Raw genomic sequence first — 18,336 nt, 5'->3', positions numbered from 1 at the left:
TTTATAATTTTCATCTTTACAGTCATATTCCATCCTTTCATCCTATCAACCCTTATTTTTGTACATATATAAGTTTTTCTTTGTTTAAAATTTTGGGAGGCACTTTATTCTAACAGACCAAAATGCACCCAAAATCTAGTGTGTGGCACTGATCTATGTAGCAGCCTGATCATATTTGATCATAATCTTTTTTTGTTTTGTTTTGTTCTGTTTTTCTTTGTTTTTATCTTTATCTTTTTCTTTTCTTTTTTTTTTTTTTCTTTTTCTTTTTCTCTCTTTCCCTTTCTTTTCCCCCTGCGTCAGGTCTTTTCTGATTTGTTTAGAGTATATTTTCTGGGAACGTTGTTACCCTGTTAGCATTTTGTTCTCTCATTTATCTATTCTCCTCTGGACAAAATGACAAGACGGAAAAAATCACCTCAACAAAAAGAACAAGAGGTAGTACTGACTGCCAGGGACCTACTCAATACGGACATTAATACAATGTCGGATCTAGAGTTCAGAATCATCACTTTAAAGATACTAGCTGGGCTTGAAAAAAGCATGGAAGTTATTAGAGAAACCCTTTCTGGAGAAGTAAAACAACTAAAATCTAACCAAGTCGAAATCAAAAAGGCTATTAATGAGGTGCAATCAAATATGGGGGCGCTAACTGCTAGGATAAATGAGGCAGAAGAGAGAATCAGTGATATAGAAGAGCAAATGATGGAAAATAAAGAAGCTGAGAAAAAGAGAGATAAACAACTACTGGATCACGACGGCAGAATTCGAGAGATAAGCGATACCATAAAACGAAACAACATTAGAATAATTGGGATCCCAGAAGAAGAAGAAAGAGAGAGAGGGACAGAAGGTATACTGGAGCAAATTATAGCAGAGAACTTCCCTAATTTGGGTAAGGAAACAGGCATCAAAATCCAGGAAGCACAGAGAACCCCTGTCAAAATCAATAAAAATAGGTCAACACCCCGACATCTAATAGTAAAACTTACGAGTCTCAGAGACAAAGAGAAAATCCTGAAAGCAGCTCGGGAGAAGAGATATGTAACCTACAATGGTAGAAACATTAGATTGGCAGCAGACCTATCCACAGAGACCTGGCAGGCCAGAAAGGACTGGCAGGATAGATTCAGAGCACTAAATGAGAAAAATATGCAGCCAAGAATACTATATCCAGCTAAGCTGTCATTGAAAATAGAAGGAGAGATAAAAAGCTTCCAGGACAAACAAAAACTAAAGAATTTTGCAAACATGAAACCGGCCCTACAAGAAATCTTGAAAGGGGTTCTCTAAGCAAAGAGAGAGCCTAAAAGTAACATAGACCAGAAAGGAACACAGACAACATACAGTAACACTCACCTTACAGGCAATACAATGGCACTAAATTCCTATCTTTCAATAGTTACCCTGAATGTAAATGGGCTCAATGCCCCATCAAAAGACACAGGCTATCAGATTGGATTAAAAAACAAGACCCATCAATATGCTGTCTGCAAGAGACTCATTTTAGACTCAAAGACACCTCCAGATTGAAAGTCAGGGAGTGGAAAACCATTTACCATGCTAATGGACACCAAAAGAAAGCTGGGGTGGCAATCCTTATATCAGACAAATTAGATTTTAAACCAAAGACTATAATAAGAGATGAGGAAGGACACTATAACCTACTTAAAGGGTCTATCCAACAAGAAGATCAAACAACTGTAAATATCTATGCCCCTAACATGGGAGCAGCCAATTATATAAGCCAATTAATAACAAAAGCAAAGAAACACATCGACAACAATACAATAATAGTGGGGGACTTTAACACGCCCCTCACTGAAATGGAAAGATCATTTAAGCAAAAGATCAACAAGGAAATAAAGACTTTAAATGACACACTGGACCAAATGTACTTCACAGACATATTCAGAACATTCCATCCCAAAGCAATGGAATACACATTCTTCTCTAGTGCCCATGGAACATTCTCCAGAATCGCTCCCATCCTAGGTCATAAATCAGGTCTCAACCGGTACCAAAAGATTGGGATCATTCCCTGCCTATTTTCCGACCACAATGCTTTGAAACTAGAACTGAATCACAAGAGGAAAGTTGGAAAGAACTCAAATACATGGAGGCTAAAGAGCATCCTACTAAAGAATGAATGGGCCAACCAGGAAATTAAAGAAGAATTTAAAAAATTCATGGAAACCAATGAAAATGAAAACACAGCTATTCAAAATCTTTGAGATGCAGCAAAGGCAGTCCTAAGAGGAAAGTATATAGCAATACAAGCCTTTCTCAAGAATCAAGAAAGGTCTCAAGTACACAACCTAACCCTACACCTAAAGAGGCTGGAGAAAGAACAGCAAATAAAGCCTAAACCCAGCAGGAGAAGAGAAATAATAAAGATCAGAGTAGAAATCAATGAAAGAGAAACTAAAAGAACAGTAGAACAGAACAACGAAACTAGGAGCTGGTTCTTTGAAAGAATTAACAAGATTGATAAACCCCTGGCCAACTTATCAAAAAGAAAAGAGAAATGACCCAAATCAACAAAATCATGAATGAAAGAGGAGAGATCACAACCAACACCAAAGAAATACAAACAATTATAAGAACATATTATGAGCAACTCTATGCCAGCAAATTAGATAACCTGGGAGAAATGGATGCATTCCTAGAGATGTATCAACTACCAAAACTGAACCAGGAAGAAATAGAAAACCTGAACAGACCTATAACCATTAAGGAAATTGAAGCACTCATCAAAAATCTCCCAACAAACAAAAGCTCAGGGCCAGATGGCTTCCCAGGGGAATTCTACCAAACATTTCAAGAAGAATTAATACCTATTCTTCTGAAACTGTTCCAAAAAATAGAAATGGAAGGAAAACTTCCAAACTCATTTTATGAGTACACCATTACCTTAATCCTAAAACCAGACAAAAACCCCATCAAAAAGGAGAATTACAGACCAATATCCCTGATGAACATGGATGCCAAAATTCTCACCAAAATGCTAGCCAATAGGATCCAACAGTACATTAAAAGGATTATTCACCACGACCAAGTGGGATTTATCCCTGAGCTGCAAGGTTGGTTCAACATCCACAAATCAATCAATGTGATACAATACATTAACAAAAGAAAGAACAAGAACCATATGATCCTCTCAATAGATGCAGAAAAAGCATTTGACAAAGTACAGCATCCTTTCTTGATCAAAACTCTTCAGAGTATAGGCATAGAGGGTACATACCTCAATATCATAAAAGCCATCTATGAAAAACCTACAGCGAATATCATTCTCAATGGGGGAAAACTGAGAGCTTTCCCCCTAAGGTCAGGAATATGGCAGGGATGTCCACTATCACCACTGTTATTCAACATAGTACTAGAAGTCCTAGCCACAGCAATCAGACAACAAAAAGAAATCAAAGGCATCCAAATCAGCAAAGAAGAAGTCAAACTCTCACTCTTTGCAGATGATATGATACTTTATGTGGAAAACCCAAAAGACTCCACCCCAAAACTGCTAGAACTCATAGAGGAATTCAGTCAAGTGGCAGGATATAAAATCAATGCACAGAAGTCAGTGGCATTCCTACAAACCAACAACAAGACAGAAGAAAGAGAAATTAAGGAGTCAATCCCATTTACAATTGCACCCAAAACCATAAGATACCTAGGAATAAATCTAACCAAAGAGGCAAAGGATCTGTACTCAGAAAACTATAAAATACTCATGAAAGAAATTGAGGAAGACACAAAGAAATGGAAAAACGTTCCATGCTCATGGATTGGAAGAACAAATATTGTGAAGATGTCAATGCTACCTAGAGCAATCTACACATTTAATGCAATCCTTATCAAAATACCATCCACTTTTTTCAAAGAAATGGAACAAATAATCCTAAAATTTATATGGAACCAGAAAAGACCCCGAATAGCCAGAGGAATGTTGAAAAAGAAAAGCAAAGCTGGCGGCATCACAATTCCGAACTTCCAGCTATATTACAAAGCTGTCATCATCAAGACAGTATGGTACTGGCACAAAAACAGACTCATAGATCAATGGAACAGAATAGAGAGCCCAGATATGGACCCTCAACTCTATGGTCAACTAATCTTTGACAAAGCAGGAAAGAATGTCCAATGGAAAAAAGACAGTCTCTTCAACAAATGGTGTTGGGAAAATTGGACAGCCACAGGCAGAAGAATGAAACTGGACCATTTCCTTACACCACACACAAATTAGACTCAAAATGGATGAAAGACCTCAATGTGAGACAGGAGTCCATCAAAATCCTAAAGGAGAACACAGGCAGCAACCTCTTCAACCTCAGCTGCAGCAACTTCTTCCTAGAAACACCAAAGGCAAGGGAAACAAGGGCAAAAATGAACTCTTGGGACTTCATCAAGATAAAAAGCTTTTGCACAGCAAAGGAAACAGTCCACAAAACCAAAAGACAACCAACACAATGGGAGAAGATATTTGCAAATGACATATCAGATAAAGGGCTAGTATCCAAAATCTATAAAGAACTTATCAAACTCAACACCCAAAGAACAAATGATCCAATCAAGAAATGGGCAGAAGACATGAACAGACATTTCTGCAAAGAAGACATCCAAATGGACAACAGACACATGAAAAAGTGCTCAACATCGCTCGGCATCAGGGAAATCCAAATCAAAACCTCCATGAGATACCACCTCACACCAGTCAGAATGGTTAAAATTAACAAGTCAGGAAACGACAGATGTTGGCGGGGATGCGGAGAAAGGGGAACCCTCCTACACTGTTGGTGGGAATGCAAGCTAATGCAGCCACTCTGGAGAACAGTATGGATGTTCCTCAAAAAATTGAAAATACAGCTACCATATGATCCAGCAATTGCACTACTGGGTATTTACCCCAAAGATAGAAATGTAGGGATCTGAAGGGGTACGTGCACCCCGATGTTTATAGCAGCAGTGTCCACAATAGCCAAACTGTGGAAAGAGCCAAGATGTCCATCGACAGATGAATGGATAAAGAAAAGGTGGTATATATATACAATGGAATATTATGCAGCCATCAAAAAGGATGAGATCTTGCCATTTGCAATGACGTGGATGGAACTGGAGGGTATTATGCTGAGCGAAATAAGTCAAACAGAGAAAGACATGTATCATATGAACTCACTGATATGAGGAATTCTTAATCTCAGGAAACAAACTGAGTGTTGCTGGAGTGGGGGGTGGGGTGGGAGGGATGGGGTGCCTGGGTGATAGACACTGGGGAGAGTATGTGCTCTGGTAAGCGCTGTGAATTGTGCAAGACTGTTGAATCTCAGATCTGTACCTCTGAAACAAATAATGCAATATATATTAAGAAAAAAAAAAAGAAGAAGATAGCAAGAGGTGAAGAATGAAGGGGGGGAAATCGGAGGGGGAGACGAACCATGAGAGACGATGGACTCTGAAAAACAAACTGAAGGTTCTAGAGGAGAGGGGGTGGGAGGATGGGTTAGCCTGGTGATGGGTATTAAAGAGGGCACGTTCTGCATGGAGCACTGCGTGTTATGCACAAACAATGAATTATGGAACACTACATCTAAAACTAATGATGTAATGTATGGTGATTAACATAACAATAAAAAAGAAAAAACCAAAACCTAAATCCCAAAATTTTTGATACATTTTTTTAAAAATAGCTAAGCAACATTTCCAACTTAATAATAATTCCTTTCCTCACCAATCCATGAGTCTTCCTTCATTTTATATTATATCTTTGAATATTTATATATTTAAATCTAAGCAATTTAATCTATTCCATGTTCTATTTATGATATTGGTCTATTCTATTCTATATTATAGATGCTATAAAATTTTATGATGCTCTATTTATGATACTGATTCAGAAATCATGCAGATTTCTGATATATTTTATTATTTGTGTTTTGAAAGATGCAATGATGATATTATTCATTTGATTTGCCACAGAGTAGCACATAGTTTGATGACTCCCAAACTTTGCTGCATATTAAAATCATTTGGGGAGGGGCACCTGGGTGGTGCAGTTAAGCTTCAAACTCTTGGTTTCGGCTCAGGTTGATCTCGGGGTCCTGAGCTGGAGCTCCGAGTTGGGCTCCACACTCTCAAGTCCCCTTGAGATTCTCTCTCTCCCTCTCCCTCTACCCTTCCCCCTGCTCATGCATTCTCTCGCTCTCTCTCAAATAAATAAAGAAATCTGTAGAAAAATCATCTGGGGAGCTTGTAAAAATAATGATACTCAGATTGTACTCTATGTCATCAATGAAATTAAATGTCTGCAGGTGGAAACCAGACATTCAGATGTTTTTTTAAATGCCCACATGATTCCAATGTGCAGCAAAGTTTAGGAACTACTCTCTTAGGGGGGGACATTGGTGCATAGCAAGGAAACCAGGAACCAAGGGTTTTAATGCCAATTCCTTTACTGCCCCCTCAGTCCTCTCTTGCAGAACATGGATACATTAATACTTGACCGCTGCTTCCCACACTGGAAATACTTTCCATTAATAAAAGAATGTCTTTTCAGTAGTTTGCAGTACCCAAAAGAAATATACTGAATTACCTTTAGTTATAAGTTTTGCTAGACAGTACAGAGTATATTGATACAGAACTAGTTCCTGTTTTCCCAGGGAATTACATGCTAGAATAGACAATGGAAATATAGACCAATCATAAAGAGACTGCATCACAAAAGCAAGATGCTTAAACCTGTAAATTAAAAATAAACCACTAAATAATTACAGTATGCATTTATTTTACCAATCAAAGTATTGTGACAAGTTTGGGAAAGTTTTCTTTTTGGTTTATAAAATTTGCAGAGCCTTCAACTTGGTCCACACTACTGGGAAAAAAACCCTAGAATTTATATAGCATATTTCTCTTAAGTAGTCATCTTCTGCACCCCCAGCCCCAAATGTGCACGTACAGTTTTAGCTTTCTGTGCCTCCCTATCATTGCATCTGTATGGGCCAGAACCCCCACAGCTTCCTCAGCACCCTGACACTGGACTATGTCTACTGGGGCAGAAGTTGGGCACAATGCCCTAACACCCTCTGAGAGCCCCAGGAGCTTCCTCCATCCTCCAGGGCTTCCATGCCCAGAGCTTCCAAGAGGCAGTCTGACCTCTCTCTCTGAATCTTGCCCACATTGGACTCCATGTTGGCTGCAACTCACAGTCAGTTCATTGTAGTTCAAAGAAACATGCGCCCATGATTCCAATTCTGCCCTTGGCATTGCCCTAGACCCCAACATCCTGCCCAATGTTCAGCTTTAGGCTTGAGCCATCCTTTTTCCAAGGTCTCACTTGTCTCCCCTTTCCCTAGGCTCTGTTTTTTCCTCTGCTCCTTGCATGCCATTAAGCAGAGGTAGAGAGTCAACCCCCCACAGGGGACTGGAAGCTGGCCTGTGACTGATCCCAACAAGTCCTCCCTGTTTGGAGCTTATGCCACTCAATTATAGCTTTTTCTTTTGCACCTTGCACTGTCAAATGAGACACTGCAGTCAGGATCTCTGGGTCCCCATTTTCTTTCCAGCCAGTTTCTGCCTAAGTCTGGGAGCACCCCAGAGTTTTGTCCACATCTGCCTCCTGTCTGTGTTCACAGTCTGTCCCTGAGCTAGCTTGTTTACACTCAGAGCATTTACAGTCACCCGATGACAAAGCTGTCAGTCTCCAGTATTCTCCAGAGCTTCAGGCCTGTATCTTTGCCAGAGATCCTCCCATGAATGTTCTAAAATCTTTAATTTCAAAGATTCCAAGGCCAAATGCTTTCACTTCCCCGTTCCTCTGGTGACACGCTTGCCTCTCTTAATGACTCAACTCGGACAGCTCCTTCAACCATGGCCAGAAGCAAGGTATTTCAGTAATAATAATAACAACAACAAGTGACAGGCCCATTTGTGGGGCACTTACTGTGGAGCCAGGCACCACGTTGAGCTCTTTATATGAACCATTGCATTTAGTTCCTAGAGCCACCCCACCAGGCAGGCAGCACCGCCTTTGCTTTTACAGCGTAGACAGGCTAAGAACCTTGCTCCAGGCAACATGCAGACTAATATACAGTCTCCAAGTCCAGAGTCTGGGTGCCTTATCTCTGCCAGGTGCTGAGTTCCTGTTCCTCTCCCAGTGCCCCATGAGGACAGTGTGTGGTTATTGCAGACAACTCCCCAGTATCCATTCCATCCTGGATGACTTAAGCCAGTTATGACATGTCTCTCCCTTTGCGTATTTAGCTCCTAAATACACTGCTGTTTTGGGTTCAATTGTGTTCCCCCTAAAAAAGATACGTTGAAATCTTAACTCCCAGTACCTCGGAATGTGACCTTTTTTGAGATAGGGTCTTTACAGAAATAATCAAATTACAAAGGTCATTAAGGTGGACCCTAATTCAATATGACTGGTGTCCTTATAAAAAGGGGAAATGTGGGCACAGAGACAGCGCACAGCGAGAATCCCGTGTGAAGAATAGAGGCTACCATGAGAGAGGGAACTACCAGAAGTTAGGAGAGAAGACTGGAAAGAATCCTTTCCTAGAGCCTTCTGAGGGAGTGTGGCCTTGTCCATATCTTGATTTTTGGACTTTTGAAAGGTCCTCATTTGGGCTCCCTTGTTACAGCAACCCCAGGAAACTAATCCAGCTGTCTTTGGCCACTTAGGGATGATGACAAATGAGAGGAAAACTGCTCAGGAATTCTGAGGAGAAGCCACTCTTCTGATGGTTGTGAAAGACGTTGCTGGTGACCATCGCACAAACATGAGGGGAAGCAACACAAGGAGAGGGCAGATCCGAGAGGATCCTGGTCTCCTGCACCTGAGCCTGCATCCATTTGGATCCTCCTGTCTTTTGACAGGACCCTTGCTGCCCAGTTTGAGGTGTGGTTGCAGCAGCATGCCTATAGAGCTTAGAGGTGAAGTATCCTGCCCAGGGGCCCACAATGAATACGTGGCAGAGGGAAGACTTGAACTCAAGTCTATCCATGCTCACATTCACTGCTCTGTCAATATGCAATATTGACTTCCATTTCGTAAATGGAAGCTCAAGGTAGTAGGTCTCCGTTATTCCTACCTCCTCACCTTACTTCCCTCATATTTTAGTCCACTCTTCACTTTGTTCCTTAGCCTGGATTCTAATGAAAATATGTTTTACTTCTTAATCCTTAGAACTTTCCTTTAGACATGACACCCTGGCCTTCTGGCCCCACTCCCCTCTGGCCACTCGAGCACCAGCACACCTGGGCAAGCTCTGGTCCTTTCCGTCCCCCACAACTGGGGCCTTAGCCCAGGTTCAGCCACTTCCTCCTCCCCCACCAGCCTTGCTCTTTATCTGGTCTACCCCAAGAGAGAAGGAAGAGGAACTTCCTCTGCACCCACAGTGCACTATGTAGTTATTCTGACATGTTTGTTCCCACGCGCTAGATTACAGCCACCTGAGGGCAGGGGCCATGCTGTCTTTGAATCTTTTAATCCTGATTACTCATTCAGCAAATATTTGAGCCCCTACTGTGTGTGAGGCACCGTGTTTGATGGGATAGCAAAGGTCCCTGTCCACACTGAGCTAACTGTGCAGAGAATACAGAGAAAGAGAGAGAGAGAGATGTGCACACCACGCTTATTTAAGGAAAGAGAAATGGCTCCATATGTTTGGCACATGGAGTTGTAAAAGATGAAACTGGAGAGAGTAAACATCAGGCCCTGGATGCCTTAGAAGCCATGTTAATTGCCTGTTATGTAACATGTGTTTAAAAACCCTTTCATGTATTAAGTGTTACTCATTCACACTCAAATACATAGGAATAGAGTTTCCTTTCACCACCAGAAAGGGAATTAGCAGCCCAAAAGATGCTGGGGACAGCAAAACAAGTTAAGGGGCAGGTGCCTGCTTTAAGTCACCGCTCTCCTCCTTCCCCATCCCAATCCTTTTGCTGCGAGTCTGCTGGTACTGCTGAAGAGATAAAAATCTGACTCTGCAAAAGCTGTTCTCTATCAGCATTGCTGGGCCTGGCCCTGACCCTGCTGATGTAGGGCATTGGGCTGTTTAAGAACCGTGTTGGAAGTGACTCCTTTGATGTTTTCAAAGGTCGGAGCACATCTCTCCCCTTTTGGAGTGTCACTCAGCTGTAGGTAGAGAATGTTTCAGCTGCTGGGAGAGCCAATTAGAGCCAATTATAGCCCAACTAACCTCCCCTGACACCGAAACTCCTTGTAGAACTTGCCTGCTTCTTGCAAAAATAGTGTGCATCTAGGCCTAACTCCAGTGTGGAGTGTGCTCGATGACCGAAACCACGGTTGGCTTAGTTCTTGTCCACTCCGGCTGCACATTACAATCACCTAGCAGATTTTAATCACTGACACCTAACCCATGCCCAGAGAGTCCAACTCAGTTGGTCTGCATTGGGGGTCCAGGCATCAGTATTGTTTAAAATATCCCCAGAGCTGAAAAACAGTATATCTGAATTCACCCAAACAGACAGCTTGCTCTCTGAAATCCAACCTCTGCTTCTCCTTTCCCCTGGCAGACACATTTTTCTGGATTAGTTGGCAACTGCTTCTGTTAGTATCAGGTCCTCATTTCATGTTTTTTTTTTATTTTTCACTCCAATTTTCATGAACTCTTTCAGATATATTCCTACTATATTTGCATTTTCATTTGATTTTATACTTTCTTAATCAAATATTTCAGATATTTTGAACTAAGCAAATGTACAAACTAAAAGTTTTTTTAAAACAAGGTAGTTGAAAACTATTTCTTTTTATCTAGTTAACAGGAAACAGTCCATACCATCTAGACATAAATTGGCATATTTTACAATTATAGGCACATGCTTGCTATGAGTGTGGTATGTTCTCATATTTATCTGTAAACATGTATCATTATTTCTTATACATACACAATACATTCACACACACACACACAAAATCTTCAATAGCACAAAGAATTTACAAAGCAGATATTCAATAAGAATTCTTGAAGGAGGAAATTAATGAATACACACATGGATGGATGCACAGAAGTTGAAACTGAAAGATAAAAAACTTTCATTCACATATATAGATATATGGATATGTCGCTTATATGTAAATATAACCTTATTTCCAGTTGGCATATGATAAGAGGACATCTGTTATAAATTTCAAATTCTTTATTCAATCAGTATATGTAAATAACTGATATATGCATATAGCAGGATAGGAGTTTTAATTTTTTAAATGTTAGTATACCACATTGATGCTTTTAATAATGATTAAATAAATAAAACTCCATTATTTTATGACTAAGTGCATATTTCCAAGATGAATCATAAAATGTAAAGGGGCCTCATTAGACTCTATGATGAGAAATGAAAGAAAAAAAAAAAAGTAGCTTTCAGAATAAATTGAGTTCCAGGTCATGAACATTATGCCAAAAAACATCAGAGACAATTGAGTCCAAAAGTTTTCAAAGATTTTGATTTGGTTTGTAGCAGCAGAACTTTCTTTAAACAAAACCTTAAGAAGAAAACCACTCTATATGGCCAGAATATAGCTACTCTTGGGAGTGAGAGGGTAGAGCCTCAGAGCTGGTGGGGACTGCTTCCCTCCACTCTAGAGAAGCACAGTTTAGAAACCATTAATCCCTTTAAATGACTCTCTTTCCTGGCTACAGGTTAGAATTACTTGGGAGGAATCTTAAAAATATATCAATTCTAGACACCAACGCAGAGATTTTAGTTTAGTTAGGTTGAGGTGGAGCCTGAGCACTGGTATTTTTCAAAAGCTCCCCTGGTGGCTCTAATATGCAACCAGGGTTGGGAACCACAGATCTAGTACAACTCCTCTAACATACGAAAAAAACACTAAAGCCCAGTGAGGTATGGGTATGACATGACAATGACAATACAGCCGGTCACGGGTCATGCCAAGACTGGAACCCCGTGATCCTGAATTCTAATCCAGTGATGGTACTATGCCCCCAGTAGACCCTCAGAAAATCTTGTTGTCTGAGAGGATTGATGGATGGCCTCCAGAAAAGTCTGTTATTACCACAGCAAGGAGGAGGGGAGTTTAGCACGATCTCCCAGTCACAGATATCCAACTTCGCCCACAAGATATATAGTCATGAGAAGCAGCAATCAATCATGGAAAGTTCTCATTAGGAAAGAAGATTGAAGGAAGAATGGTCAGCAAGCACAGCTTTAATGAGGTTGTCTCTCAGGAAAAAAAAGAGGACACGTGATTGGCATAGCAAGTAACTTTAATATTAATAATAGGTGAAATTGATTGTTCTACACGTATTCTCTCATTTAGTCTTTACAACAAACCAGTGAGGTTGATAACCATTTGGATGAGGAAACTTAAACTCTTAGCTCCTAAAGTAATTTGCCCAAGGTTAGAGAGATTTACCTGGCTGAGCTAAGAGTGAAACATGGGTCTGTCAGATTCGAGTGCCCAAGTTTTCAACCAGGAGAGTATAAAATAGAAAGCATAAAATTACTCAAGTGCCTCCATTTTAGGGGCCCTTGACTTGAACCCAAGGTCCTGAGAGGATATTCCCATCTTCCCTTCATAAAGTAGAGAGTCTTGGGCCAAGTTACACACAGTGTCACACCCAGAAAGCCCATCTCCTGGCTAGAAAAAAACCTTTCAAGCTTCCTTGAATGAAGTTTTGCTATAAATGAGTCACATTAGCTCGTTTTGTTTTGTGTATTTATTTCTCTACTATTTGTGCTCATTATCTAGAAATCTATATTTTAACCCTAATTGTCTCCCTGAGGTAATGATTAAGGCATGACTCTGAGATTTGCATTGCAAACACCATGAGGCCTTCAACAGGAGCAGATGAATTCTGAACTTGGCATCTAACGACATTTATTGCTTCATTTTCTTGTCTTCCCTGCTTCATTTTGGGCCAAATTTGTTAATATTTTTTTCCAGTTCCGAAAAGATGGGGAGATGTATTCGGGATCATAATTTCAGGCCTACATTGACTGTACCCAGTAGATCAAAATTGTGCTTTTTATTGCTAAGACCATATCTTTGAATAAAAAACCCATGGATCAGTGCCTTATGTACATTTTACTAATGAATATTTATAGGACCACCCACAGAGTGTACAATTTCATACAAGCTACTCTATTTAGACAATGGTTATTTGGGAAAACCAGAAAGGGCTTTAGAAAAAGGCATGCTGTAAGTGGGATGCATTTTTAACCCTCCCAAAGGGAGAAGCCTTCAATGGCTATCTGAGCTTTTTTGGTTTTGTTGTCTTAAGTTTTATTTATTTAGAAATACAACCTAGCCAGGTAAATATATCGCCATAAATTCCATTTAACTTTTTCCCTCACTGGAATAGCCTCATAAAAGACAACAAAGACCTGCAGAAAATTCAATGAGGGAATAAGATTGTCAATACAGTGTGTGTATTTGAAAACAGAATGGCACAATCAGGTACAAAGAAGAGTCTGCATTCAAGTTAATAAAAATCAATCCAGAAGAAAACATGCTGCATTTTGGTGTCTAAGTAATCTTATCTTTTAATAACAATAAAGCTTTTCACTTTATAGGGCTCTTTCTTTAGAGTCTCTAAGAGTCTGCTGACCAAGAGCTGGAATGGGGTTGACAGTGCATCCAGTAGCTAAGGGTCTGTCCAAAATCCTCCAGCTTCCCTCCATCAGTACAGGTGGCCTCTGCTATGCAGCAGGTTCCCCACCATCACCATCCCTCAACTTGCCAATCAATAATGTCAACAAGCAAGTGTTGTTCCAACAACGATTTCAAGTCTAATTTGAAGGAAGTGGAAATTCATAGAAAAGTATTTGTATTAGGTAGCATTTTATTGCAAATAACAAAATACACTTAATAAGTGGTGGCTATATCATATGGATATAGTGACTCTACAGACCCAAATAAAAAATAATAAATCTGACTTCTTTTCATTGAACTATTTTCATATCTCAGGAAGCCATTGATTGTAAGACATACCATCAATTTAATAACTTTCCAGGGGGGAAAGGAAAGCAACTACCACATCATATGTACATATCAATTATAAGAAATATTTGATTTTAGAAATGTTCAGGCATAGGAAAAATGTGTCTTAAAAGATGGAAAACACAGCAAACAAATTTATAGTTTGAAGAGCACTTATATATTCATTTTCTAATTTAATTTTACCACAATTTTATAAAGTACTATGATTATTATTCCCATTTTATAGATAAAAAAGCTGAGCCTCTAGGACATTAACTTGCTCAAGTTCATACAGTTAATAAACCAGTACCATAACTTTTCAATTCTAAATTCCATATATTTTCTACTACCCCTGTTACCTTCCTATCTTAAACTAGTAGAATATTTTATCTAAAATATTTTTGCTGACCACTAGTAAGGAATGCTACAGTAGATTTCTCATAACTGCTCTTGAAATTCTTTCATGCTTAGGAAAGACTATCTTCATACCAACCTATTAATCAAGTTCTATAATCATGTGGGTTGTTGGGTTAAATAGAGAAACAGCTGTCCCAAAAGGATACAGTCCTCCAAGAGTAGATTGGATCACTGACCAAAAGCTCTAATGGATCCTCACATATCTCTGGTGGAAAGACACCTGCTTTTGCAGATTAAAACTGTGAATTGGCTACATTAATTACCCTTGGTCAATTGTGAATCTTCTTTCTAAATCCTTGGGCCGATAAATATACAGTGCCCATAAAGCTTTCACTAACTAGGTGTGCAATCAACTATCCCTACAGCATTTTAGTGATCAGAGTAGAGGTTTGTAAATGGCTTTCTCCATTAACTCGATTGCTAGAAGTTGATTCAATTGTGGGAGTTTGGCTGTACCTGGATATGAGCTCATGGGAGTGCATCCAATCTAGAGTTGCAGGTACATTTTCCTAATAAAGACATGTTCCATGGTGGTAGCATCCAGGGCTTCTGTATGGGATGGATAGCACTGGTGGGCATCTGCCATCCACCAGTGCATGCCAGCCAGTGTGGCGGCTGCAGTGTTGTGTAAGCAGTGGAACAGGAGTGAACCTTTTTCAACACAATTAGTGCCATAACCAGGAAGAAAAGAATTTCCAAGAGAGAAAATGTTGCCCTGTCTGCTTATGCCCTCAGACCTGCAGTGAGAGCCCTCAAGCCTGCTTCACTGATCAATGTTTCTCACCTTAAACAAAAGGCAACTGTGTTCTGCAATCCATCCCCTCATCTCACTGCAGGGATACTGTTCTGGGGTCTATAAAAATAAGTGGGGAGTTTCTATTTTTGTCCCAATAAATACCAACAAGTAAACAGAACTATTTATGTACGGTTATAAGGGACAGATTCCCCCCAAAACTACAAATTTAGTGGTGATTATTTAAGAATTTGGATTTGCGGGGTGCCTGGGTGGCCCAGATGTTTAAGCGTCTGCCTTTGGCTCAGGTCATGATCTCAGGGTCTTGGGATCAAGCCCCACGTCAGACTCCCTGCTCAGTGGGGTGCCTCCTTCTCCCTCTCCCTCTGCCCCTCCCCCCTCTCATGCCAGTGCACACGTGCTTGCACTCTCTCTCTCTCTCAAATAATTAATTAAAAAAAGAAAATTTGGATTTGCTGCTAGCATTCAGGGGCTGGCTTTGTGCTTTGGACCTAATCCTCTTAATAAGTCACTTCTTACAATTTAAAGAAGGAGCATACTATAACTGAGCAAACAGCCTAACCAAGGCAAAGAAAATGAGAACCAAAAGGATGCCAGAGAGAGAGAAGTCAATCATAAATGTGGAACCTAGTAGAGATTCCCAAGGCGACACCAAACTGATTTCCCCTATGTAATAATCAGATCTTTTCAGAGACCAGAAGGCCCTTTGAATGGCCTCAAGAGAAAACAGCACAGGCAGACAGCTTCTGAAATGCAAGAGGAAACTTATTCTACTTCCTCTTTTAACATACTTTGGAAATAAAATAAGATACTCATAAAACAAATTAAAAAATTGAGCTGGTCATTAAAATATGCCCTGACTATAAAGAAAATCCAGAGTGGTTCCTTCAAGAGAAACCCCCAAAACCATTTAGAGTGGGGATCCATAGTGTTATCCTCAGCCCTATCCAGAGGCCAAGGAAGACACAGATTACCTCAGCAGCCCCCGTCGCCTTAGGAGACTTGGATTTTACTCTTCCCACTTTACTCTTCCCAGAAAGGGAACAGATGTCCCCTAGGCAATTTTTCTCCAAAGGCCCTCAGAAAGTAACAGCTGCTACAGGCTTCAGCCATGCCTTCCAGGCGCTTCTGAAGATGAGGGAATTTCCTTCCTGCTTTCACCGCCCTCCTAGATTCTCCACCCACAGAGCTGAGCTTGCCTGGTCTGCTCCACCACAGAGCGTGAGGACAGATCTGATATACATAAATCAACATATTACTCATTTTCTAGCACTGCCTTTGACAGCTGTTACATGAGCACATTGTTAGAAACTGTCAAGCAGTGATACACAGTGCCTTTTACAACATATGTTGACTTTTATCTAATGTAGTTCCATAATTAGCCCCAGGGAAAGCAAATCCGGGCATCCACCTGGCTGTGTGATCTCAGTTAACCTTTGCTTTCTTCTGAGAAAAGTTAGCAGGGTGGGGGTGGAGACCCAGGCACCTGGGCCCCCAGGACTAAGAGAAAATCAGTAAGTGTATGAGCTAGGTGGGTAGGGCACAATTCTTACATCTTCCTGACCTCTGCTCATTCTCCATGGAAAATATGTCTGCAATCAGAGGCCAAGTGGTCTGGAGAGCTGCTCAGGTTGTTCAGATCCCCCAGGCCTGGATGAGTCTTGGAATTATTACTGGAGAAATCACCCTGGAACCTGGGCCACTCAACATTAAAGAACTTGAAAGAAAAAGCTAAGCATTGCTTCAAATGTTATCCTTGGTGCTCCTTTTAGAAAGGTGTTTCTCTTTCAGAAAAAAAAGAAAACTTGCACACAATGAAAGTACATTTTCATTTAACTTCAGAGTGCAGCAGGTAACTTAGCAAGGTCACTTAGCAAGGTGATATAATAGACAGAATATATGCTTGCAGTAAGAGAGTCTAGACTCAAGTTCAACCTCCTTCATTTACCAACAGAGGAACCATGGGAAACCTTGTAATTTGTCACTGTTTCCTCAGTTTCAAATGAGAATAAGGGCAGCAGGCACTATGTCACAATGTCAGGAAAGCCAGGAGTTGGTCCCCATGGCTCCTCCAGCACCATGGACAGTGCCTAGATGAAGAAATATTTTTAATGAATTAATTCATACACATGGTATTCTAATAAAAACCAAATGAGATGTAGAAACATTTTGAAGACAGAAAATCTGTGTCCAAATATGAGTTATCTGATTTAACTTTCTATGTCTGGTTTTGGGAGCCAAGTCAGAGATACAGCTCTTGTTATCTCAGATACAATGGACCAGAATAGATCTGAGGGAGCCTGAAGGGCATGAATTGAACTAAAGGCACGAGAGCTTTCTCAGTACTTATTTTAAATTTTAATATTTTAAAATACTTATTTTAGGTGTTTGAAGACAACTAGCATTCCCTACATAGACACACTCCAAGTAGAAATTGCAGAAAAGAGGATCTTTGGTCCCATCAGTTGCAGATCCTGTCTAAGCCATCCATGAGCATCAGTTCTGCCTTCCTCCTTCAATGAGCATCACCTCATGCACTGCAGTGTCAGAGCAAATGTGGGAATTCACAAATTATATAAGCAAGGTACCCATTCTCAAGGAATGCATTCTGCTTGTCTCTGGGTTACACCCTGGGCATGTAATAAAGACAGGATGTTGTCCTTGACCTCAGGGAGTTAATGGTCCAATGGAAGAGAGAGTTCAACAAAGTGATGATATAGTAAGAGCTATGCATAAAAGTACAAAGAGAAAGAAAAAAGGGCCAAAGACAGAATCCCATAGAACAGACATTTAGGGTATGGGTGAAGATGAGGATCCAAAGTAGGGAGAAAACTGGAAATAAAGATATCATAGAAACCAATAGAGAAGAAAATTTCAAGAATGATTCCTTGCTTAAGGGTATTAGATGCAATGTTAAGTAAGATAAGAATTGAGAACAATTCAGTGGATTTACCAACTACCAATTGGTAGATGATTTTATTGAGATGTGAAAAATTAAGGAGAATTATAATGAAGGATCTGACTAAGGGTAAAATGATAGAAATTATAAATGCTAGAGAAAAAGATCTCTTGGGACTACGAGGTTAAGGGGTGATTCATCTAGAAGGTATTAATTGAAATGGGACTTGAAAGATTAGTAGAATTTGGAAGAAAAAAAGTGAAACTAGAGTTTTCAATTAGGAGCACTGGTCTGAGT

Source organism: Halichoerus grypus, chromosome 11, assembly GCF_964656455.1.
Source record: "Halichoerus grypus chromosome 11, mHalGry1.hap1.1, whole genome shotgun sequence".
NCBI classification, from domain to species: domain Eukaryota; kingdom Metazoa; phylum Chordata; class Mammalia; order Carnivora; family Phocidae; genus Halichoerus; species Halichoerus grypus.
The sequence above is the reverse complement of the archived record's forward strand: the minus strand, read 5'-3'. Positions refer to the sequence as shown.